General features: G+C 49.7%; 1 protein-coding gene and 1 long non-coding RNA gene across 12 annotated transcripts in view; one reads left to right on the top strand and one right to left on the bottom strand.

The window, feature by feature from the left end:
• CASZ1 (castor zinc finger 1) overlaps nucleotides 1-24,216 on the top strand; it is a 276,669-nt gene that overhangs the window by 77,689 nt on the left and 174,764 nt on the right. For 3 of the 11 annotated variants that reach the window (XM_064678563.1, XM_064678559.1, XM_064678554.1), the window contains exon 1: nucleotides 3,141-3,353. The exons of 7 other annotated variants lie outside the window; for them this stretch is intronic. The gene's annotated coding sequence lies outside the window, so the exon portion shown is untranslated. Of the gene's footprint in view, nucleotides 1-3,140; nucleotides 3,354-3,656; nucleotides 3,730-24,216 lie in introns of those variants that run through there. One more of the 11 variants, XM_064678555.1, reaches the window with a different exon arrangement.
• LOC135425850 (uncharacterized) lies at nucleotides 14,300-15,575 on the bottom strand. The gene is made up of 2 exons (XR_010435780.1): nucleotides 15,262-15,575; nucleotides 14,300-14,728 (listed from the first exon to the last, which is right to left on the bottom strand). It is a non-coding gene; the product is annotated as an uncharacterized LOC135425850 (long non-coding RNA).

Here is a 24,216-nt window from a genome sequence, read left to right as displayed (position 1 = left end):
TCTGGTTCAAGCTGAATCCTGAGCAGTGGGCAAGGAATCCTCACTGGCAAGAAAACTGAATCCGTACTGAAGCATCCTGGCTCCCCAGGTACTTCTCACTCAGCTTCTGTTCAAGAAGGTTTGTTGTTGAATTTTCCAATGCTGTTAAACCATAGCATGGATTTGTTGAGAAAGCAAATCGTGTTTTAGTGGAATTCTGAACGAAATCGAGTAGGTCCAGAATTGGTAAAAGGCTCTTGAGGCTGCTCCGCCGATGGCCATATTGCTTCTTTCTTGGTCTTTTTGTGCTTCAGACCCACTTTTCTGACAGATGCAGATGCCAGCACTTTTGGTTTGGGGGCAGTATTGACACAAGAACACAAAGGACTTGTGAGGGTGGTGCCTTATTACAACACTAAATTAGCTGGAGAGAGATTACTGCACCACTTAAAAGGAACTCCCGCAATGGTTAAATCTATAGAACATTTTCATCCACTGTTCAACACGGAAGTAAAATTGCTTTGGGTTGATGACAGGAAGATGCTGCATAAATAGTTAAGTATGCATCATTTGCAATTTGCTAAATTATTTTCTTTCTATCTCGACCGGGCTGTGTAAGGTGTCATTACCTCCTGATCTCTCTGGCTGAGGAGCCTTTGCTGGAGCTCGTGTGGTGAACATCAGATGGGCTGAATGGGCTTGGGCTGAGGTGTGTTTGGAAGGAGACTTGGAGCTGTCAGAGGCACAGCTTGTAGGGTGTCTGACCCTCCTGCAGAGTGCAGGGGAGCACAGGCAGGAGAGATCTTTGGGGGTGAACAGGGCCACCCCAAAAACACTTGGCCGTCCCCAAGTTCTCCTCCTAACTAGGACAGCTCCTCAGCACTCCAAAATTAGCCAACTTCCAAGCAGAAGGAAGGCCATTCAGTCTGTGTTCAACACCCCAGATGAGAGAAATGCAAAAAAGTGAACAAGAGAAAATAATAAGTAAATGCAATTAAAAGTAACGATGCAGGTTTAATTAAAGGGCCCTATTCTCCCAGCCCTTCATTCTTCAGGGATGCCTCATAAGCAAGAATTCATAGCTTGGGATCTGCTCTTTTATGCTTTTGTACCAGAAGTTGAGACATTTACTTTCAGAAACACATGGGTTTTAACCTGGCAGTGTCTCTCCAGCATACAAGTTCAATAAGTTTGGTGTTTTTATTTTCAGCAATTTATAAATACTTGCCACAATTATTATAACAGTCTCACACAGTCCTATTTAGCTTAATTATGCCATTTTCATCCCCATTTTCCTGCTTTCTTACTGTGAGCAGGTAAAAATAAATAACTACAGAGTGACAAATCCCAAACAATATGCAAATACACAAACCCCCAGATTCTGCAAAGACACGGGCACTTTAAACACTGAGTATTTCCACAGAAATATATCTCTCCACTGTAAATTCAGCCCGGTTAGCAAAAGTCTAGTCTTTACAGGGACCTAAATATTTAACTCAATTGATGCACATTGCTAAACTTGTCTGCTCAAAATTCATGAGTCAGACTCCGCCTCTCCCCGAGCTGCCAAATCACAGGATTTTCTCAAAAGCCATTAAAAGTCCATTTCTTTGGAAGTTTCTTGTTTGTCCTCTGGCTTCTGAGGCTTTTGGGAGCACTAGGCCACATATCCAAGCTTCCTTGTGTAAACAAAAGTGCTAGAAATGTGTCATTCCAGGAGTTGGGGATCAAAGGAGAGCACCAAATATTGGGAGACTCACCATAAAAGCCCAAGAGCTGGCAGCGGTCCCACAAACACGTACGTGAGTCACTTTTACTCACATGAGTAGTCACATCGAAATCAGAGGAATTAGCCCATTATTATTAATTATTGTTATTATTTATGTGTGTGGCAATAGCACACAGGAGCTGTGATTATGGAGCAGGGCCACATTGTGCAAGGCACTGACAAATCCAGAGCAAAACCGTGGTTTCTGCCCCAAAGAGGTGCCGGTGTGAGCATCGGACAAGAGGCAACAGGTGGAGGGAGACACGGACAGGGAAGCACACGGAGAGAGCGAGACGCTCCTGCAAGGGGTTCTGTGTGGGTGTGCTGACACAGAGCTCCCAGTGAGAAAAGCAATCCAAGGGTTTACAGGTCTGCACAGCTTGGGCCGAGGGCCCAAATCCTGCAAGTCCTGCCATGGAGATGGATCCGTCCCTCAGACTCAGTGCATGGGCAGCACCTCCAAACCCCCGAGGGAACGGTGCTGGGGAGCCCTAGAGGGCATAAGGGATGAAGGAAAGGGTCTCTGTGGATGGTTCTGTGCAATCACCACCACAAAATGTGCACATCACTGTAATGTACACTCGCTGTCTCAGTGAGGTGAAAGGTAGAGCTGAGGAAGAAAAGGCAGAGCTGAAGAAAGTAGTTTCTTAACACAGAAATGTGATGCCTGCCTGTTGGAAATTCAGGTGCATGCAAATGTAGGGGAACTCTTGGCTCTCATCCTGCAGAGACAGCCCCCAAACCCAGCCCAGTCCACGAGGCTGCCCGTGGCTTGCACGTCTGTTCCTTGGTGTTTTCTCTAGGATCCAGACCCACAGAAGTTAGTCCTGTGCGTAACTGCCAGCAAAGCCAGCACCCCCAAACTGAGAAATAGTACAGCTGTAGGTGCAACGAGACAGTGTTTAGTTCTAAACTTGAGTGAAATCCAGACTAAGAACACAAGCAAAAGAGAAGTATCGAAGTTTAGAAGTTTTTGTAAAATAGAAACTGAACATCATGCCTAGGAAAACCAGCTGGAGAATAAAGCAATACTCACAGCCCAGTTATTGATCATCTCCATGGAGTTTAGTCTCAGAGAACTAAGGTGAACAGGGGTCACCAGGCTGCAAAATAGAAAATTTTACAAAACTTCCAGTGGCCCTCTGTGAGGGAGGAGGGATGGGAGAGAGGAACCGCTGCTGCACGGACAGGGTAGGGGACGGGGCAGCTGCCCGCGCGGGCTGGGAAATGGGAACACTTTGTCGCCTTTTCCCTTGCCAGGGGAGGGCGATCCGGTCCGGGTTTTGCAGGCGCCCCTGCCTTGCCTGCCTGCCCTGCCCGCCTGGAGACCGAGTCCGCTCCGTGCCCGCTCCCTCCCGCCGCTCCCCCCTTCCCCTCCCCGGGCGGGCCGGGGCAGGCGCCCCGCGGGCTCCAGGCCGGGTTTTGCGCGGCGCCCGCCCTCCTGTTAGAAATAGGAAAATTCAATAATCAAAGCAAAGGGGAGCGCGAGGAGGAAAAATCCGGGATCAGGGCAAGTTTGATGGCGCATGCGCGCTGCTGCCTCCATCCCAAACACACACACATTTCCCTTGACTTGGAAAGTCACCCAAAGCAGCCCCAAGTGCAGGTAAGCCCGTCCGCTCCCGCCCGGCCCCGGCCCCGCCGCCGGCAGCCCCGGGGCCGGGGCGCTGCGCGGGCGGGCGGCGCTGCCCGGCAGGTGGGCAGCGCTCCGCGCTCCGCCGCGGCTCCCCGGGGCAGCGCCCAGCTCCGCGGGCACCGGGCAGGGCTCCCCGGGCGCCGGGCAGGCTCGGCGGGCACCGGGCGGCAGCGGCGGCCCCGCGGGAGGCGGAGGGAGCGGCGGCGGCGGGGCCGGCGGGGCAGCGCCGTGCCCGCTCTCGGCGGCGGAGCCGCGGCCGCGCCGGCGCCCGACAATTTCCCAGACTTTGGCAGGAGCGCGGGCAGGGGCCGGGGGAACACGTGTTCCCGCTCCGCGCCGGGCGCAGGTAACGCGGCCCCGCCGCGCCGCACAGCCCGGGGGTCCCGGCGCGGCACCGCGGGCTCGGGGGGGGACAGGCGGCAGCAAAGTTGGGCGAGCGGCGGCGGGAGCGCTCGGCGGGCAGGGCCGGGTGCGGCGGGGCGAGCCGTGCCAGGGAACTTTCTGCAAAGTGGCCGGGCCGGGGCCGGCAGCGCTTCGCCCGGTGCCCGCGGCGGGACGGCCGCAGCCCCCCGGGCAGGGGCCGCGGCGGCGGGAGCGCGGCTCGGGGCAGCCGGTGCCCGGCCCCCGGGCGAAGCAGCAGGTTATTTTTACCCGGTGGCATTTGCAGAATGCGCAGCTGATTTGCCATCCGGAGCCAGGAAGTTTCCCCCCTCCGCCTCCTTCCCCTCGTCGCCCCCTTTCCCCCTTTCCCCCGAGCGCGGCGGGGCAGCGGCGGGCGGGGGGCGGCCGCCCGGGGCGGCGGCGGGCGGGGGGCGCGGAGCGGGGCTCCCGGGGGAGCCGCTGCCCGCGCTGCGGGCTCCGGGCGCGGGGAACAGGTGTCCGAGCCGTCACTCAGAGCCGGGCGGGGGGGGCGCGGGGCGCGGGCGGACGAGGCGAGGAGCGGTGCGGGGCCGGGACCCGAGCGCCGCCGGCCGCGGAGCGCCGCTCCGGGGAGCGGGGCTGGAGCGGGGCTGGAGCGGGGCTGGGGGCGGCCCGGGGCGCCGGCAGAGCTGTCAAGAGGCTCGGGCTGTCGCCGCCGCTCGCCTCGGGGCCGGCGCCGGGGCCGCCCGGCTGCGCCGCGGGCAACTTGTGCGGCAAAGTTTGAGGGGTGGGCTGCGGGCGGGGGCTGCCCCGAACCGCGGCGGGGCCGATCGATCGGCCCGAGCCCTCCTGCCCTTTCGGGCCGGGAAGGTGAAACTTTTCAGGAGCAGCACGTCCACCTTCTGTGTGCCCCCTCCTGTCCGCGCCGCGCTGCACAGCGGGTCCTGGCAGCCCGCTGCCTGAACAGGAGCTGTCTCTCCCAAAACTTCATTGATGAATTTATTTCCTCTATTGATTTGCTGACTCTCAGCGTGGAATAATTTCTTGCGAAGGTTTCGGACTTCTCATTTCAGAAGTCCTGCCTGCTTCCCACCTACCCTTTATCTTGTGTGTCGCTGCCACCTTGTTAGCTACCCTAAAGGTGGTTTGGAAGAGTTTATGGGGGAATATTGTTGAACTTCAGTAATCAAGTTTCCAGATCTTATGCCTCCTGTTTAATTTATTAGACTAGTTATTTATTCTGTTGATGATAATCTGTTGCTGGTTTCTATGGAGATGTTAAACTGATCTCTTTCAGAAATCAAACTCCATATGCACTAAAACGTTTAAAGGAGCAGCGTCCCCTTTTGTTTTCAGACTTTGTACCTTTTCAGTGCTTTTATTGGGCTCCTGTATATTTTATATATTAAAGCCTGAAGTTGAAGCTTTGTGCAAGACAGAGCTTATTATGGCTAACAGAAAGTCAGGGCTTTGATCCTTTTTTTTGCATCATCATTTAAAACAGATCATTTTTCCCCCCTCATCACACAAGATAGCAGAACCCTTTCAAGATCAAAGCGTCCAGCTAAAAACTATTGTTTAAAAAAAATAGAAAAAGAGCCAGTTAAATTAGGGGGATGTTTCCTTAATCTGCTTATTTTGTTCTAAAGATTTTTTTTTTTTTTTAGCAGTGAAAACAACAACAACAGAAACTTGTGGCAACTATATTGTTATTTTTATACCTCCCAAGTCTTTTTAATGTTAAAATAAGTTCAAAGTCAAATATCTCCAAAGATAAAGTGCTTGTTAGGGTGTTTTTATTACTTGGTTTCTAAATGTGGAAGGTCAGAATCCAGAAAGCTACCGCATTAGAGAAGGTTTTAATAGTCTTTGTCTCATCTTAATGAGAGAGCAATCTAAAAAACATTTTCCCCGCAACATTTATAAATTATTTCAAAGAAGTGTCTCTGCATATAACTCAGTTTTCATTATTTCTTAACTTATCCATTGCATTATTACATGTGAACCAGTGTAATATCACTTCAGAAAAAGTAATTGAGGTGAGAGAAGAATTTTTTTTTTTTTTTTGTGCTTAAAATTTGAGAACTCCTGGTGAGCTGCTGTGTCGATGAGGCTGACGCACAGTGCACACCAATTGTGGGTTTTGTGCTCATCTCCTGGAGAAAAGTTAAAAGGTTTGCAAAGAAAATCCTATACCAGCACAAAATGCATGTTGAACACAGTAAAAGACCCCTTGTTGTACTTTCTTTTAGTGTATCTTCAAAATGTTTCCCCTCCCTAAAACAGAGATCTTTTTCCTCTTGATATGCTCCTATACTGATCTTTAAAGTAAAAGAATAATCCTAGAGGAAATAGTGCCTGTAACCCTTATAACTCATATATGTTTGTGTGTGTATATACATTTATAGTTCACATATATATGTGCACACATACACGTATATGGAAAACACCCAGGTGGTTTGTGATCTGTCCATACCAGACTTCATCTTTTTTCCTTGATAATTTTTCTCCTTTTTTTTTTTTTGTGTGTGATTTGTCGTGCTGTAGATCATTTAAAATTTTTTTGTAGGTATTCTGTTTATTTGTTTGATTTGAATTGCAAACAGAATTGACTCTGACAAGTAAAAAGAGGAGGGGGGAAAAAAGGAAACACTATGGCTTTAAACTCAGGAGTTTGCATATTCTCCTTGTATCTTTCCCCTTTGCTAATTATTGTGTTGTTTTCAGAGCAAATATGTCATATCCATGGCGACCAGGCAGGTTTATTGTCTTTCAGAAGCAATAGCTCACATAAGTAATTAATGACTTCTTTTTTTTTCCTCTGGCTTAGGTTAAACAGATCATTCAAGGAAAGTCATATCTCTCTCTCCCTCTCTCTCTTTTTTTTTTTTTTAGCCCAGTGACATAAGAACATGAGTTAGAACAAGAAAATACTTTAACCAAGAAGTCAACAGCTTATTTTTCCTCATTTCTTTTTAAAAGCTCCAAGTGTCAGCTTTCCCCACACATGACATTGTCATTCTCGCAGTTTCAGAGCGAAGCCTTGGTACAGGGAAAAGCCACTGAGGGCTGGAGTTGAGTTGGTGTTGTACAGCTGAGCAAAGTGTGTCTCTGGCTGCATGTGGGGGGTGTTATCCTTGCTTAAGGGGTTTGCTGGGTACTGGGAAAAAAACCTTTCCCTCACTATCCCCCCCCCCCCCCCCATTCTATCTGTATTAAAATCAGTGTTAAAATAAAGGTGTGTTTTTGTATCTTGCAGATTGTAATTCAAACAGTTTCCAGGAAAGAATTAGTAATTCATTTTTATATACAGCATATATACACACACGCTTGAGCTCCACCCAAAACAATCAAGCTAGCTGGAAAAAACCCCTTATTTCCTTTTTCTTTTCAAGCCCAAGCAAACTTGCACAGTAACTTTGAAAAGCTTATTGAAAATAGCCCCCCATTTTTGCCAGGAGTTTGCTGCAGGTATGAATCTTGTCCTTTCCCTTCCCAACTCTGTTCCTTCCTATTACAGCTGAATTTGCTATCTGGCCAAGCCAGGGGCTGGTTATCCACTATGATTTACTGAGGTGGTGATTCCCCCCCAGCCCCCCCAGCACCTTCACCCCTGTTTTGTTTTTGCTAATTTCATTTTCAGAAGGATTTATACACAGTCCAGCTATATAAATTCCTTGGGAGATAAAAGCACCGCACACTTCCATAAACAAAAGCTTTTACTTGCATCCTGTCTTCCTTTTTTTTTTTTTTTCTCAAAGTAAAAAGGAAAAAACCCTAAAAACAAAACCCCAAGCCATCCGATTGAAGCAGGTATCATAAATGTATGCTGGTAATGATTCTGTATTCCACAATGCTGCTACTTTAACTTTTAAAATCTGTTTCCTTTCTGGTTTGTAACATTAATCAAAGAGCCGCTTCCTTCCAATTTTTCCACAGACTGGGGCTAATTAGAACCACTCGAATCATATTTTGTAAATTCCATGTGGATGTTACTTTGGGTTTCAAGATCGCGAGTGCTTCAGGTTCAGTGTGGCTGTGCAGCCTTACGGTTATTTTTATTAATGCTCCTGTCTCCCAAAGCAATCCAGGGTTTCTCTGCGTTTACCCCAAATAGATCTGTGGGTTCAGGCACAGGGGTGTGTCGGAAATAGACGTTACCAGGAGGAAAAAGAAAAGCCGAGAGGGGAAGAGATTTTGCAGGGTAGTTCCAAAGAGCAACAGAGAACCCCCCAAGTAACGTGAAGCTGAGGATTCAACAGACTTGATAATTGAGCCCTTAACCTCCTGATGTCTGTATCAGAAAAACAGAGTCTAGCAGAGGGAGACAAAGAATACAAGCAAACACTGGGCAGGAGAAAGCTGGGGAGATGACTGAAATGGTGAGGTACCGTTCAGGGTACGTGTGGATCAGTACGTGACGTCTCCTTAGGCTCGGCTTTTCCCTCTGGTGAAACGTGGCTGGTTTAAAGGTGGCTTTGGGAGAACCTGATGTTTCAGTGCAGCCGAGAGCCCGGCGTTTCTGTGGCGTGCGCAGATGGAACTTGGAGACACTTCTCCTGGAATTGGTGTTTATGTTTCCCTGTTTCCTTTTGGGTTTGAAGGACTGACTGGTGATTTTTTTTTTATTTTTTTATTTTTTTTAAATCTTTATGGGAAGTTAAACAGCGAGAAGTTGGGAGTTTTCAGGTTGTGATTATTAGGCTGTGCTAAAGGGATTTGAATCGAACCACTCTGAGCACCCGGCAGGGCGACTGTTTCCATGCTCTGCTCTAGCATTTCTCTCCTGTACATTTGTGTACCTAAATAGGGCATCCAAGAATTAGGGGGCAGTGGGCTCGCACAGAGATCTCAAAGTTAACTTGCTTTTGGTGTATAAGGCTGCAGCTTCAAAGAAAAGCAAGGGCGCATCGTAAATTTTGCTAAAATTAATCAACCGTTTAAGAGCTCCACATTAACGAGGTTTTCCAGGCAAGCAGCTTTCTTCTCCTCTTCTTCTTCTTCTTCTTTCTTATTCAAAGTCCAAGAGGGTTGGGGTAAAGGGGGGAGAACACGAGTAAGAAGAGGAAAGGGTTGGAATTTGAGTAGAAATAATAAAAACAAAAAAGGCTGGATTTGTAGAATATAAATCCTCATGTGTCCTTGATCCATATTGTCAGGGTTTTTTTTTTTGGTCGGATTTGTCCTGTGTGCCTTTGACGGAAAAGGCACGTAGAGAGAGAGAGAGAGAGAGCGCGACAGGGGGAGAGAGAGAGACGTGTCACTGCTTTGGAGCTCATTATCATTCTTAATAAGTCTTAAGGAATAAAGAGGAGCATTGAGTGTAAATGCTGGGTAATCCTAACACTCCTCAAGGTGAGAGGAGTCTCGAGGACACAGAGAAAGAGAGTGAGGAGGAGGGGGCTACTGCGGGGGCAGGAGAGGAGATGTGGATGAAAGTGGTTTTGAAGGGAGTGGGCATGGGTTAGTAGGGCTTGTGGCTCCGGGCGCTTTGGGTTCGTTCCACAGGCCCGTGCTTGGGAAAGTTGTCTCCAAGTTTGCATCCCAGAGATGGTAACCAGCCCAGCTGGACCTTGGGGCTGAAAGATTGGCCTCCAATGGTGACGTTCTCTGACAGACAGCGGTGTGAGGAACGAGTCTGCTGCCCACCCTTCTTTGCCCGGTGCTGGAGGGTCTCACCCCCCAGCGGGAGCAGCATCCCAGGGTGGGTGCTCTGCCATGGCTCTGCTTTGGCACCTGCTTCCTCTGCTCGGGCTCGGTTCTCAGCCTGTGCACCCTCTCTGTAGCTCCTTTCGTGTCACTCCTGTTGGATGCCTCAACTCCTTCTCTTTGCCTGAATTTCCTGGAGCCTCTCCCTGCGCTGCTCGGACACTAGGTGGCTTAAAGCACAGGCTCTGCTGGCAGCTGCCAGCGACGTTCATTCACTCTTTCTGGTGGGCTCCTTTATTCAAACTTCAGGCTGACAGCAAAACATGGAGATGTCTTTGAATCCGTTGTGGATTCAGATATCGCACGACCTCCTTGGCAGCGTGTTTGCAGTCGCGTTGGGGGATTTGAGCCCGTGTAGCAGGAAGAAAGAGGACACTGATGAAATGAATTCAGGGGCTGGGCTGCCTGCTCTGATGATAAGGAGTCAGGAACCTGCCGGCGTTGCCGAGTCCTTCCCTCTCCAGGAGATTTCACCATACCCATTTTAAAGGGTGTGCGTGTTCCTCTTGGAAAAAAACATTTCAGGGTTGGCAGCGCCCTTCTTACTGTGCTGATGTGTAATGGAAGATGCTGAGTCCTCAGCGATGCCCACTGACCCTTCTTTCTGGTCTCTTATCTCAAGTCCAGTTGCAGGCAGAAGGGATTGCTGTAATTGGGAATTTGCCTAATGCATCCAAAGCCTAAAGAAAGGGAGTGGAGCACTTGAATTTTTTTTCCCCTCCTGCAGTCAGTGTTGTCTCTCTGGTTCAGCCCATAGCTTCTGGCTGAAGTAGGAGCTTTACCTTTTTTAAAATGACTCCAAATACCTTGGAGCAGGTGGGAGGGAGTTGTGGATGCTGAGTTTTGATCAGTTGGCAGAAGCCAAACAAAATGAGGTGGAAGTCTTGCTAAATGCTGATTTTTCTGGGTCCAGGTGCTTGGCTTCAAGGTTAAGCGTTACATTGGTAATATTATTAGGTATTAAGTTATTAGTAATGGAACTGTGGGACTTGCCTGTACTTGGCAGAGAACCGCTAAGAAACTGTATTAGGGCTGAGTTCATCCTGGTTTCTCTGGTGGTGTCCTTCCAGCACGTCTCACCCTGAACTGGAGGGAGGAGGAAACACGAACGGGCTTCTTGTGCATTGTCTGCCTTTTGAACTATTTTCTTAGACGGTTAATGAGTTGTAGCAAGGAGACACAGGCCCTTGTAGGGAGGGATGTGCCTGCACCCCCCTCGCTGTGTGCAGTGGCTGGGGAGGTGTCAGCTAATCCCTTTCACGCGTGATTGAGCTGCTCTAGAATAGGACCCGGAGGTTCAGGAGTCGGCGCTCCCGGGGCGGCTCCAGAGCCGTCCAGCTGCCGAGGCCTCGTGTGTAATCAGCACTGCAGGAAAAGGGGCTGCAGGACTGTCAGTTGGTTGGGCCTTTGGGGGCCTTTGGCTCCTTGCCCGCCGTGGCGTTTTGGGGTGGTTTTCTCTCCAGAAGGTATCCTATTTTTGTGCTGCCACCAGTGATGCTGTTTTGAAACAACATAGGTTGCTCCCAGATTCTGAGCCATAGGGCTTGTCATTTCAATGACAATACAACAAGTCACCTCAGAGTTGGTCTCTGAGGCTGGTCCTCATCCTCCTGCATGTGAAGTCAGCTGGCAAGGCTGGTCCCAGTGCTGGGAGGGCAGCACAGCACTGCACACACCAGCATCCATCAGACGTGGCAATGAAGGAGGTAGATGAACTCGACAGATTTTTTAGGGGCTTTTGAGTTTTATCCTTTGAAAGAATAGTGGGAGCTGGAAAGCTTAGAAAGAGAATCCTTCCATCTCCTTGATGGGGAAGGGCTGTTTGGAACTGCCACTACAAAATGCATTTTAGCGCTCAGGAGGGGCCAGTGGAGCAAGTGCTGAGAGTCTGTCTGGTGGGTTTGGAGAAAAGTTGACTGGTCAACATTTCCTAAAAGTACGAAATAGTTTGGTTCTGGTCCCTGCTTGGACTTGAAGGTAGGCCTGGCAGTTGACTGTCACTTATAAAGCCAGTTCTTTTCTTTCTGGTTTTGCTTCTCCTTTCAGTAGCAAAGTGACCAGGACTTTTATTCCTAAGCAGTATGAACTGCCAGCCCTACACCTTCCCCAGTGTGGCCAGGCAGAGCCTTCTAAATTAGATGGGATTGTAACTGGCATAAATGCAAACTGAGCTATGTGATCACAGCCTGTGGCTTTGAGGTGTCTCCTCCTGCCCCACTCAGCCCATCCCCATCCAGGGAGGGGGGGGGCTGCCCAGAATCACACTTGTCTGCGTGGTGCACGGTGAGCCTGGCAGAGCAGTTGGAGGCTGGCAAACAGCTCCCAGCGTGGCTGCCTCCCTGGTGGCTGTGTCTGCAGAACATCCTCTCCGTAGGGCTGCTGGTGACGAGCCCCTCCCTCCACCAGTGCCTCAGGCTGGCCCAGCTTTATACCAGGGGAGCAGTGTCCTTTCACACTGGTGAGCCAGCAAAATCTCTCCCAGGGGTTATTGTAACCTCTCAGCAGCGATTTGCAAACAGGCATTCAGAGATAAAGTCTTGGTGCCGAGCTCAGGGCCAGTAGGGCAGATATGAAACGCGGCAGGTTTATGAAAGGGAAGGTGTATGAAATGCAGCCTGCATCTCCCATTTCACTGCACTATGCCAAAACACACAGTTTCTTATTTCAGTCACTGTGATCTTTCAAGGAGGTTAATTTCCATGACGAACTCCGGGCCACGTGCTTGGAGGATTTATCTAATTAGACTGACACTTTTCTTTTTTAAAAAAGAAAATTAAGCTGCACCTTGGAGGACTTAAGTATTTTAAACTGTGGGAGCGGCAGCAGGCGGTGTGATCCCTGCTCACAGAGCAGGGAGAGAGGAAATTTCCCCTTTTCCAGTCTCCTATTTAAGACTTCACCAAAGGTCCCTATTTTCTCTAGTTTTCTTACATGGTGGCTGGGTGCTAAAGAGTGTTTTATCCTGCCTGAGTCCCTAAAGCCTCAGCTGGCTCTTTAACTCATGTAAAGTATTGATGTTCTGGGCTCTTACGTATTCAGGATGGAGCGGAGGGTAAAGGAAAGACCTGTTAATGCTCCTTAGCCATGTCCTAGAAAAACTGCCCTCCCAGGGCAGGGAACAGGGTGCCTGCACCATATATAATGGCTGAGGTAGGTGTGTGTGCCTCTCACCATGCTTGAGCACCTCGTGCTCCTGATGTGTGTGTCCTTGGCTTGTCTGTGGTCACACAGAAAAGGGAGTCCCGGGAGAACCCCCTAGTCCTTCATCCAGCCTTGTTGCAGTTGCATCATGCTCGAATTTCCTTCTGCAAATGCCTTTCAGACAAGAACTGGGACCGTGCTGTAGTGAAAATAGAGGATTTTAGGTTGAGGCTGCTACGTGCAGGCAAGCCCCACGCTTTCCTTGACTGGATCTCTTTCACACTTGCAGGCACAGTGAATGATGCTGGTTTTGTTCCCATCAGAGGGCTCCTGGAGTCCTGCTCACACTCCTGCCTGCTGCCTGCCCGTTACTTGGCAGCTCCTTGTGTTGCTGCTTGTGAATCCAGGTTCAGATCACTTCAGGTCTGGTACTGCTCCAGCTGTTTCTCCTTGCAAAGGAGATGGAAGGAAGGTCTTTGCAGGGCACTGTATTTGCTGCACTTAACTCAGACAACTCAGACCACGTTTTCCTGCAGCCCAGGCTAGAGCAGAGTAGCATTTGTGAGGTCTGGGGTGGATGGGGAGGGAAGTGTCCACGCAGAAGGGGCCAGATGAGAACAGCCTTGTGAATTGTGGTGATAATACAGTGAACCCCAGGGAGCTGTTCATGGTGCAAGACTGCACTGAGGGAGAAAAACACAGCAGCCTCATCCAAGGAGATGGTCATTGGGTGTGCTATAGTACCAGCTGATATGCTGAAGAATCCGTGGTGGATAGCACCCAAGATTTCATTTTAATTTGTCTTTGGTGAGGAAAGGAACAAAAATAAATGTTTCCTTTCCTATCCCCCCACCTATGCAAAAGAAAAATAGAAAGAAAAACACTAAAATCTGCCAGGCACTCAGAGGTCTAACCAATAAGAGCACTGTTGGCTGGGGAGCGATCGTTCTGGCTTGGTCAGCCATCCCTAACAAGTTAGGGGTTGTATAAACTCCCAGCTTACAGCTGTAAATTTAGTCAATTTTGAATACAGCCATGAGCTGGCTCAGCAGGATCTGAAGCTGTCTGCTCCAGTAGTCCTGGTATGCTCGAAATTCCCAACTTCGGGGGGCCCCAGCTCTGGACACGTGGAACTGGGCAGGGCCAGATCCTGGATTGCACCCCCACAGCCCTGCTGGACCCTGGATTGAGAGACATCTTCCCAGCATAAGCTGCAGTGTTAATTTATCCTTTCCTGGCTTTGAGCTTCCCTGCCTTGGGGGGAATGCCTCTTGATCTCCAGAGCAGCAGGTCCACTGCCCCTGTGCCTCTTCCTGTCCCTTACCTGGAGACAGGGAGCTTGTGGGGGAGCCTCCTTTGCTGAGAGTTTCCCAAACACCGTCTGGCACAGCAGGGCTGTCTCTGCTGGATGGTGTCACAGCTGGGCAGGATTTGGTCCATGTGCAGTCCAGGGCCCTTCCTGCAGTGTCTGCTCAGTCCTGTGCTGAGCTGGAGTCAGTGGGTGTTTGCTTGAGTGACTGGGAGCAAAAGGAGAGTTCTGACTTCAGGGTTTGTTGCTGTGGAAGGGATGGTTCTCTCTAAACACCTCTAATGTTGCAATGTTGGATACTCCTAGAAAGCTGAACTTTTGGCTTGTCAGCACTGAATCCTGCTGCAAACAGCAGCATGTTGCTTGCCTTGAAGGGGAATTTAGCCCAGACACACAGTTAACTTTGATCACCTCTTACATGTTCAGAAATTGGACAGTTAACAGCCATTTCATTATGTTTCTGACGGGGCAGCATTTGGTCCGAGACAAATCATTTTATCTTGGAACGAGACATCGAGTACTGCCATGTTACTGTCACTGACCCCTTGGCTTCAGCAAAACTGATGGCATATTTTCTGTTTGCTGGAATGGGCTTGGAAGGTAGAGATGGCTTGAGGGATGGCTGACCCCAGAGCTCCTCAGTGTGCTCCTGGCAGCCTCTGCCCTGGGCTGCTGCCCGGCTCTCTGACCACCTCACGCCCATCGTCACTGGGGCAGATGGGCTGCCTGGTTCAGGCTCCTCCAGGTATGGGAACAGCGAGGGCAGAGGTTTATGGGGATAATGTGGCTTCAGGCACAGTGAGTGTTGGCTCCTGAATTCAACTTCCTACAAATACATGAAAAAGAGTGGTGGCAAATAAAAGGTTTGTGAGAGGTTTCCTCTCCCATCTTCCTCCTCTCCCCTGTGGAGCTGTGCTGGCTCTGGCTCCCAAAGGGTTAAGGTGACTCATGCCCCTCTCACCAGATCTGCTGGCAGGAACGCTTCATCCCAGCCACTAATTGGTGGTGTTTGCTCTGCACTTTCTCGCTCTGGTTTTGATGAAAACATTTAACCAGGAGCTTAGTGTGCAGAGGCTCCCAGCTGACAGCGCCGCGCTGGCTGCGCCATCCTCGCTGTGTAAATTCAGCTGAGGGGTGGCAGGGGAGGGCAAACAGCACAGCAGCACAGCTCCTGGCCCCTTGGTTCTGCTCCTCAGGATGCTCTGACCTGCAGGATCTTTAGGGTCCAGGCCCATATTCGCTCTAGTCCACAGGTGCCTTTCTGTACCTGGGCAGCCGGTGGCATTGGGAGCCAGTTCAGCGCCTCTGCAGTTCAGCTGCAGAGGTGGGCAGAGAGGTCCTGGTAGGGCCTCGTCTCACCTGAGAGCAGAGGGATGACTTGGTAGGGCTTGGGAGGTCTGTTCCCACACCATCTGGCTGCAATCCTGGGGGATTCTCCTGCAGAGAACAGGCTCCAACAGGCCCTGTGCCATGGAGGGGAGTGAAGCTATTGGTTCTGTTACGTGGAGATGACCTACTCATTCCTTCCTATGCCACTTGGAAGCTTGTGCAGGGTTTTCCCAACAGTCTTTCATTGCAGCTGTTTCAAGTAATAACCTGCTTGTCTATAGGCCCTTCTAATGGGCTTCACACGAAGAAGCCTGAGCTGATTTTAGTTTTTGCCATGCAAGTGGCACAGAAGTTACCATGTCCTTATGGAGTCAGTCTTGAGAGTGGGCATGTCCAAGCTCCTCAGTTCCTACGTCACAGAACCCTTAGGCAGCAGCAGAAACTGAAACAGTCCCTGGGGGAGATGCCAGTTTATCTGTGTTGCTGCTGGAAAATGCATTCAAATTTCTGCCCAAACAGGAGATTGTGACATGCACGAAATTCATCCGAGCCCGTCGGGGCTGCCACTGCTCTGATATTTCTTTACTTTTCTCTCCTTATCTCTGGTGATCTACCCTATGAACAGCAAAACAAATCCAGATGGGAAAATTTATAAACCAGAAAATCTGGATTCCCCGTTCCTGGAAAAGCATGATTCCTTGTTCTCAGCCGCCTCCGTGTGTCATGGGGTCTGCCATGAAAAGGTGCCAGAACTGTTGAAAGAGGCCAGGCCTGTGTGTGTGTTGGGGAAACAGAGCAGCAGTGTAACACCCTGTGTGAGTGTGGATTCCCAAGGGAGATGGGCTGCTCTGGGGAAGCCGGATTTGCCCAAGGGAGGGTTGATCAACAAAGGCATTCGTCCTCTTTCGATCCGTATGAGGACCTTGCTCCACATCATTCTGCTGAACTGATTATGCCTGTTGAGGGAAATTTTCTGCCTCTTCCCTCTCCCTGACTATTGATAGTCTGGAACCAAATCCACGTGTCTCATTAAACACGGAAAGAGCTGGGCCAGGCCCCCACTGCACAACGTGCTGCCTGTTATCAGCCCGGAGAAAGGGGAGCGAACAGGTGTAGGATAACAGTGCAACTGAGAGAGACCAAAGTGCATCATAAAATAAACAAACAGCCCGTGCTCCAGCTCCCCCAGATGCACCATTGAGTTGCAGGGTCTACAGTGTGCTTTAGAACGTGCTCTGAGCAAGTGCCCGCTCGGGGCACCGTTTAATTTGCAGCCAGAAATGGGTTGATGGTTTTCTGCATCGTGGGGGGGTGTCTGGAAGCCCCCCCTGCCCCGTGGGTTGTGCTCGGGGCTCCAGGAGCATCTGGGCCTTCCCTCTTGTAAGGGAAGGCAGTGACTGCTGTAACTGTGACCTTCACAACCTTTACTGTCTTCAGGGAGGAGCCCATCCAGCCCCTGCTGTGTGACACTCTTTCCTCCTGAGATCTCTTAGGTGCAGATATTTGTACCGGGATTTTATTTGATTTCTTTGCGCCTCCTCTTGCTGTGAGAATTTCTGTGTTGCCCCTTGTGCTTTGGGGCTGGCAGAGCTTGCAGTGGTGCTGCTGGCATTTTGTTGCATTTAGTGAAGCAGTGGCTTGGCTTATTGTGCCCCAGCAGCAGCCAGAGCTTCGGTGTCTGAGCGTGACTCAGCCCCTGGAATTGTGCTTACCCAACAATACCTTTTGTCCTTTGCCCAAAACTTCTGGCCAAGGAAAAGGGAAAAAGGAGGAGGGAGAAAAGAAAGAAAAGATAAAATTCTGCATTTAGCTGTCCTTTCATCACAGGTGGTGCCAGTTGGTTTTTGCTTTATTTGTACAAGGTGGGGAAAAGAGAAAAAGAAAACAAGGTGGAACTCGGACAAGGCCCAGGAAATGTTTGAACCTGACAACAAACTTCCTTTGTTCAGGGGAGCGGGGGAAAGAGAACAGAAAAAAGGGGTAGACCAGCTGAAACCAACCTCAGCCCTGTTCCCTTGGGCAGGTTTCTTCTTCCTACTCTTTATTGTTTGGGGTTTTTTGTTTTGCTCAGGTGTCTTGTGATAATTTTGTTTGCGCAAGGGCCTTTGTGTGCTGCTTTCTAGAAGGTGGACAGATGAAAGGTTTCCTGGGGACACATTTGTTATTTGGATGGGCAGGATTTATCATTTATTCTATCATATATCTATCATTATCTATCATTTATACATGCTTTGCATGATCCTTCTCCTCCAGCCATGAAGATCAAGATGGCTAGAGGGGAAGGATGAAGGACCCTGCTTCTCAGGAGGAGAGACAGATGAGCAATTTAGGGGCTAGGCAGACAAATCATGATTAAAATGCAGAAACCAGAGGGTTTTGTTGATGAGAAAACAAAGAGAGCCATGAAGGCAGCTGTCAGGGATGCTGCCTGGGGGACTCCTGAGTACCACCAAGCGCTAGGACACAGACCTCCCTTTTTTGCAGGTTGGCACAAAATCTCTTGCTGAATCGCCTGCAACCTTCTTCTTCCAAAAGAAGAGTTGGGAGTTGTGGGATAGCTGCCCAAGGGGCGCTGGTGACCTTCTGCTGTGTGGGACAAAATGGATCCTGGTGGGGTTGGGTTTCAGCAGGGCCGTTACAGCCGGTTAGTTGGGGCTCACCATGGGTCCAGCCAGGGCCACACAGCACTGCTGGGCTGCCTGGAACTTGGCAGGAGCAGTTACAAGTGTTTTCCCATCCAATCAGGTGGTGAAGGCTCTCTCTGCCAGGCACCTGCCTGCAGGCCACGTGCTGTGTGTTCAGTACAGCTGGGCTGGGGTGACACTCAAGGGATCTGTTCCTCTCAGATGCTCTTCCCGAGAACGCTGCCTGCTGCCCTCCCAAACTGCTCTATTACTTCTTAGCTGTTGCCTCTGTGCAGTGCTGCAGTGGTCCTGCAATGCTGGAATAGCTGGGTAGCAAGGAGTCCAGGCTGAAAGGCTGTTCAGGCGTTTCTTGGCCAGGTTAGAACTATATTACACAGCACTTAATTAATCTCTTTTATCTCATTTAGGTATCACGAAGTGTTGTGTCAAAATTAGTGAGCAAAATTGTGGGTATCACCTGTAGGGTAGGTACTGGCCATGCTCCCCAAAGAATGGTTAAATGTTTTGACTTGGCTGGGAGGAGGGGAGGTGTCCAACGTTCAGTACATGAAAAGGAAGAAAGAAGAGCCGAGTATCAGTCACTGTGTGGAGCTGGACTGATGGGATACTTTCCTGTGGTGTCTTGGGGATTCTTCTGATAATGGCCAAGTCACTGCCATGCCTACTACACTGAAGTAATCCAAAGGTGCTGCCAGTGAAAACTTTTCCCCTGATACTGAGGAAGTGGCTTCCCTGTATTGCATTAACTGGGACATGGATCCTTAGCGACCTTTCTTTTCAGTGCATGTTCCCTCTGAGTTTCATCACACAGCCCTGGAGCTGCTCTTTTCCTGAATGTACTGCTAAGCCTGGGGATCTGGGATCCCTGGGCTGCAGGACATGATCCCAATTAAATAACTCCAGAGCAGAGACTGAATTCAGTGAGTCCCAGGCAAAAGCTGGAACACTTCCACTACAAAATATGCTACTCCAGATTTACACCAGGAGCTGCCACATTCCGACGCTGGTCCTCAGTCTTTGCCTTAGTTTTTGTATCTGCACAATGGAGATAATAAAACTTGCCTCCAACACAGCTTGTGGCTGAGAATTAAGGAGCAGTTTCCAGAGCCAGACTGAAGGCAGCTACAGAACACGGGCTGTATTTTTGCTGCTCGTGTATTTGTCTGGAGTTTGGAAATGAGGGCCCGAGTGAGACCCAGAGAGGCAGGTGAACACACTTGCTGCCTTTCCTCTCCGGAGGCGCTCCGGGGAAACTTGCCCAGGGGTCTCGAGGGAAGGGGCTGGCACGGGGGTGCTGGCAGCAGGAGCCGTGGTGGCGGCTTTCCTGCCGTCCATTCCGAGCACAGGAATGACTGTGGGGAACGATTTCAAAGCCACCACTATGGAGATTAAGGGGATGAGAATGTAAATCTCAAGTAAAAAGGTAATTGAATGTAATAGCAAACACTGCTCGGTCTATGTTAATTTTAGCTCTTCCCCTGGATACAAGGCGCTGTATTAGTGTTTTATTACCATTTTGTTTGCACTAATAAAATAGTAAAATTTATTTCAAGGAAGTTGAAGGATGGTTTTACAATGCAAATTTGAAGAAATTGGACTTTTCATTTACGCCACTGCTATTTTAAACCCTGAAGGGTGTAAATTAGCCTCCTGTGCCTGGGTGAAATCCACTGCTTCCACAAGCAGGGGGAGGATTTGATGTGGGGGAGAAGAGAACAAAACCAAATCATCTGAATATTTCAGAGAGACAGAGATATCTGATGAGGAGAGAGAAAAAAAACCTGCCTGCCTGTGCCCACTGAGCAGAAGGGCTGGAGCAGAGTGGGAAGAGCTGGTGAGACACAGGTTTGTGCTGGTGAGCAGCTCCAGCTGCCGTGGGCGTCGGGAAGGGGCAGAACAGGGCAGGGGGTGCCCCCAGACACGGCCGTGCCCGCGCTGCCCGTGAAGGGGGTGCAGGAGCTGGGGCTCATCTGATTAACAGATGCTGCCAGTGACAGACAGTTCCTAGAAGTGTGGGAGCCTTGGGCAGGTTTTGCTTTCCGGCCCAGGGGACCCACACTTCCCATGCTGCCTGTACTTCTCTCTTTCTCTCGCTGTGCTGCCTTCACCTTCCTGCCGTGGCCCGGCCCATCCGGGCTCTGATTCACCGCTGAGTCACGGCACTGCCAGGGAAGGTGCCTCCAGCCCAGGAGGCTGGTTCAGTGACCTCCTCCTTCACCCAGGACTCCTCTTGGGCACCAAATGGAAAGGGATGGGCAGATTACCTGGTCCCTTTCACCTTTGTAAAGTTGTTTATAACAGTGCTGTTCTCATGATCCTATAAAGACCGAGCCACAAGAATCGGGTCCAGAGAGCCATGTTTGGTTCCAAAGGTCCTGCACTGGGCTGGCCATGTGCCTCTTGGAGGGAGGTGTCTCAGGGTGTAGAAGCATCCAAAGCCCAGCAGCTTTCTTAGACTTATTCTGAGTTTTTGCCACAGGTCTGAAAATCTCACGAGGTAACTGTGAGGGCTTCGTTCTCCCTGTGGAAAGGGAGGTGTGGAACAGGAGTTGTAACTTCCCTTTTTTCAAATCCCAGAGGTCCCGTTCCCCTGCCGGGGAAGGCTTTGAGTTACTGTTTTCTGTTGATGTCCACCTTGCTCACACCTCAGTCTTCACACAACACTTGAATGAAGGGAGCCATGCTGAGTCTCTCCTGAATCGGAGAATTAAGATTTTTTTTGTGATTTTAGTGAAATTGTACATTTGCTCATTGTCCTGAGATGCTTGTTTGAAGCAAGTCTGTGTATTATGTACCTCCCCAACCACACCAGGTGTTTGTACAGTGACAGAGGTACTGACTGGGTGTGAAGTGCTCAGAGAACCCTGTTCCTTCTGATAGCCAGCAGACTGATGGGCACCTCAAACACTGCTTATCCCAAAGCAGTCCTCTCCAGCAGTACTGGGACTTTGCTGCCAGCCCAGTCACTCTGCTGTGGCTGCTCCTCCTGTGGGCTGTAATTGCTCAGGTGCTCGTTTGGTGTCTGGCTGCCTGGTCTGGCTGTTGCCCTGCATTCTTGGCCAAGTGGTACAGAGTGAACTGGAGAGGAAAAACCAGCTCCAGAGATCTGATTTTGCAGGGAGGTAGATCTCCCAGCTCTCCTTTGGACTGTGAATGTCTATTTGTTTTATCCTCAGGAGGCCTTTCAGGACAGAAACCACTGTTTACCCCACGCGAAGGCAGGAGGGAGTTTTGGCTTGTTACTATTTATGGTCTGGATAGCAGCAGATCCACTGGGAAAGTGGAGGCCAGGCTCCAGGTCCTTTGTCCGTACCACTGTGTGACCTCTCCTTGTGTCTGGTGTTAAAGAAAGCCTTCAAAAGTTTTTAAACCCTCTTGCAGGTTCCAGTTCTAGCACGAAGTCAGTAGCCCATGGGTGGTATCGGGCAGCCCTCTCAAACTCCCTGCCCTGCTCCTTTGGTGGGTGTAGCAGAGGCTGAGCCAAGACTGAGGGCGTTACCAAAGAAAGCAAAGACTTATTTTTGGCATTGAAATGGTTTCCTATTCCAGGCGAGTCTGGGGAGCAGCGTGGTTGTGTACCCAAGGATTTAAACAGTGCATTAAGCAGAGGGGTTACACTCCGGGTGGATTTCAATCAAAAACTATAATTACATCAAATAGCAAACGGAAATGGAAAAAGGGGATTACTGACTCGACCCTGGATGCTGTTGGCTGTGGAACCTGCTCCATTATTCACACCCCCTCCATTGCCTGAGGTGGGGTGTGTATGTGAGTGTAGGCAGTAAGGTCCCCCCTCCTTTTTCCATTTCCTTCATCCATCTGATGAAGTCAGAGTCCCTGTGCCGGTATCAGTGCTTGGAGGAAGGCTGGAATTTGCATGACTTGGATTTGGGACTTTGCAAGGCAGGTTTGATCTCCCTGGGCAACTCTTCCTGGCTCCAGGCAGGAAGAACTGCTCAGCTCAGGGAGTCGTGGGAACCCCCAGGCCCACAGGCTTTCTCTCGTTTTCTGTTTCGTTATCAGACCGGTGTTTTGGACTCATCACTGCTCATCCTCAAGGAAACTGGAAAGCTCCAGACTGCAAACAGGAAGTTTTTTCTAACCTAGGGAGTTAGGGTAGTGTTTAAAACTCTCCTTGAGTTAGCAGAGCTGTTCTGGGGCTGTGTTTGGTCTCTGAAGCCAGAGACTGTCTTGCTTGGTACGGCCAAGCCAGTCCTTCCCAGCTGAGGACTTACCACACCCCTGCACCCACACTTTGGGCTCCCAGGTTTGCTCTCTGGTTCAGGGTGGAATGTGGCTTCCTGCACTACTTTGAGATGCTCTGTGGATTCCAGATTGCACCTTCTGCTTTCTGGCCCTGCTGTACCTGTCACCTGCTTCTGGTCTTCGTCCACCTCGTGTCATTTGTCCTGCTCTCCCCATCCCTCCTGCTGTCACCCTTCCTTCTGTCATGGGCAGGTTGTGTCTCTACACGCCTGAGGTTGTGCTGAGATGGCTGGAAGTGTTCACCAGGCAGGGAGGATAAGGAATTCAATGCCCCCTTGCCTTCCCAAGCCTGCTTCCTCAGGTGGTTTTCCAGATGTCTAATCCCAGATTCCATAGCCAAGCCCAGCTCCTGTTTGATGGGATCTCTTCTCTGTTCATGCTAAAGGGGTGAGTGCTGTGCTCTCACAGCAGCTGCTACACCCTCACCAAATGTGCTGCCCCTTTTTCACCAGTGCAGGTTCAGAGCAGGGGGAGGTGATGGGTGTAGAAGAGAAACCCCAATGCATTTGTGGTTGGTTCACACATGGTTTGGGAAGCACAGGAAAAGGACAGCAGCTTTTCCATGCTCTGGATGGTGGTAAATCCATACACGGTGAGACTTGGCTGGCTGCACTTCCATGGCACCAACCTTGCCTTTATCATGAACACTTGGGGAGGAAAGGTGCTTTGCAAATGTAAAAAATATATTCTTTTCTTATGGACAGATCTTTCATTTTGTAATACAATATAGTGAACTGAAAAAAAAAAACCTATCCAAATGTAGGTTTCTCTGAAAATAATTGAAATACAGTAAGGAAACTCAGCCTTAGTTAAAAACTGAAATCCCTTTTGGCAGGTAAGGGGAAGAATAATGTCACTGATTAGACCAAACTTTATTATACGAACAGGGAAAAAATTCTTAAAGACAAAAGTATGACAAAGACACTTTCCCAATTCATTTTTTTCTTGTGCATTTTACTGACTTTAATTTTAAATGTATTTTATGCTCCCTCTGCAGTATTAAGAGTCCAGATATAATGGTCTAGGGGACTAGTTCAGGAAAACCAAAGCCTTAAACAAACTGATTATCTCACTGTTCAAAAGAGCTACAGTGGGAAAAATACGTGGTGACAAATAAATCACATCAAACATTCTAAAATTTATTTTGATTTTAGATTTGTTTTGTTACACACTGTAGAAAATAGAAAAATAAATCCTAATGGAAGAAAAAGATTGTAAGAGACAAGGAAGGCTGGATTTGTCCTACTTTGTTGGAGCTTGAATTTATTCCTCACTGAGCAAAGTCCTGTTTCTGCAGCCGTGAGAGAAGTGGAGCCCGTGGAACTCCCTCGTCCAGGGCCTTAATGGCTTTTATGGTCCAACTGTGACACTTGTGCTGCTTCCTTTTTGCCTTCCCAAACTGTATTTTGGAAACGACAACCCCTCCGTGTTCCCCTGTCCTTGTGTAAACCCCAGTTACCTTTCATCAAATGATAGGATCTGAGCAGACACCAAATGAAAGGTTTGATTTTAAAGGGATATCATTTGCAGGTGTGGAAAAAATAGGAGCAGAGGGTGAGGCTGAGGGAGAGGAGCAGCGTGTCGAGGTTCAGGCGCTGCTGGGAGAGGTGTTTAATGCCTCAGCTCCAGCTGGAGCCTTCCAGAGCTGCAGGTGCTGAGCAGTTTGGAAGAGCCTGGTGTGAGCATTTCCTAAGAGAAATGTGGGACTCTCTGCTCCTCCTGCCTGCAGCAGCTCTCCCCTCACAGCACCCACGTCCCGCCGGTGCCGAGGGGCTGGGGAGGGTGTTGGACCATAACCCCCGAGAGCAGCTCTGCTGGCAGGAGGATCTCACCTCGGGGAAGTGATCTTCATGGGTTACTAGTTTTATCAGCAGCACATCCTTTTATACAGAGAGAAGGAAGAGCAGGGAGAAATTCCATCCGGCTCTGCTGATTCAGTGGAGTAAAGAGGTGGAATTCATTAGGAAAAAATTGTTTACGGCACAGCTTTAGTCAGAGGATCTTCCATTTTAACGTCCTGCTTTTTTTTTTTTTATGATGGATTGTGTGAAAGGCAAAGCAAGCACCAGGGGCT

Source organism: Pseudopipra pipra, chromosome 22 (assembly GCF_036250125.1).
Source record: "Pseudopipra pipra isolate bDixPip1 chromosome 22, bDixPip1.hap1, whole genome shotgun sequence".
Taxonomy (NCBI): domain Eukaryota; kingdom Metazoa; phylum Chordata; class Aves; order Passeriformes; family Pipridae; genus Pseudopipra; species Pseudopipra pipra.
This window is presented reverse-complemented; position numbering and strand designations above follow the sequence as displayed.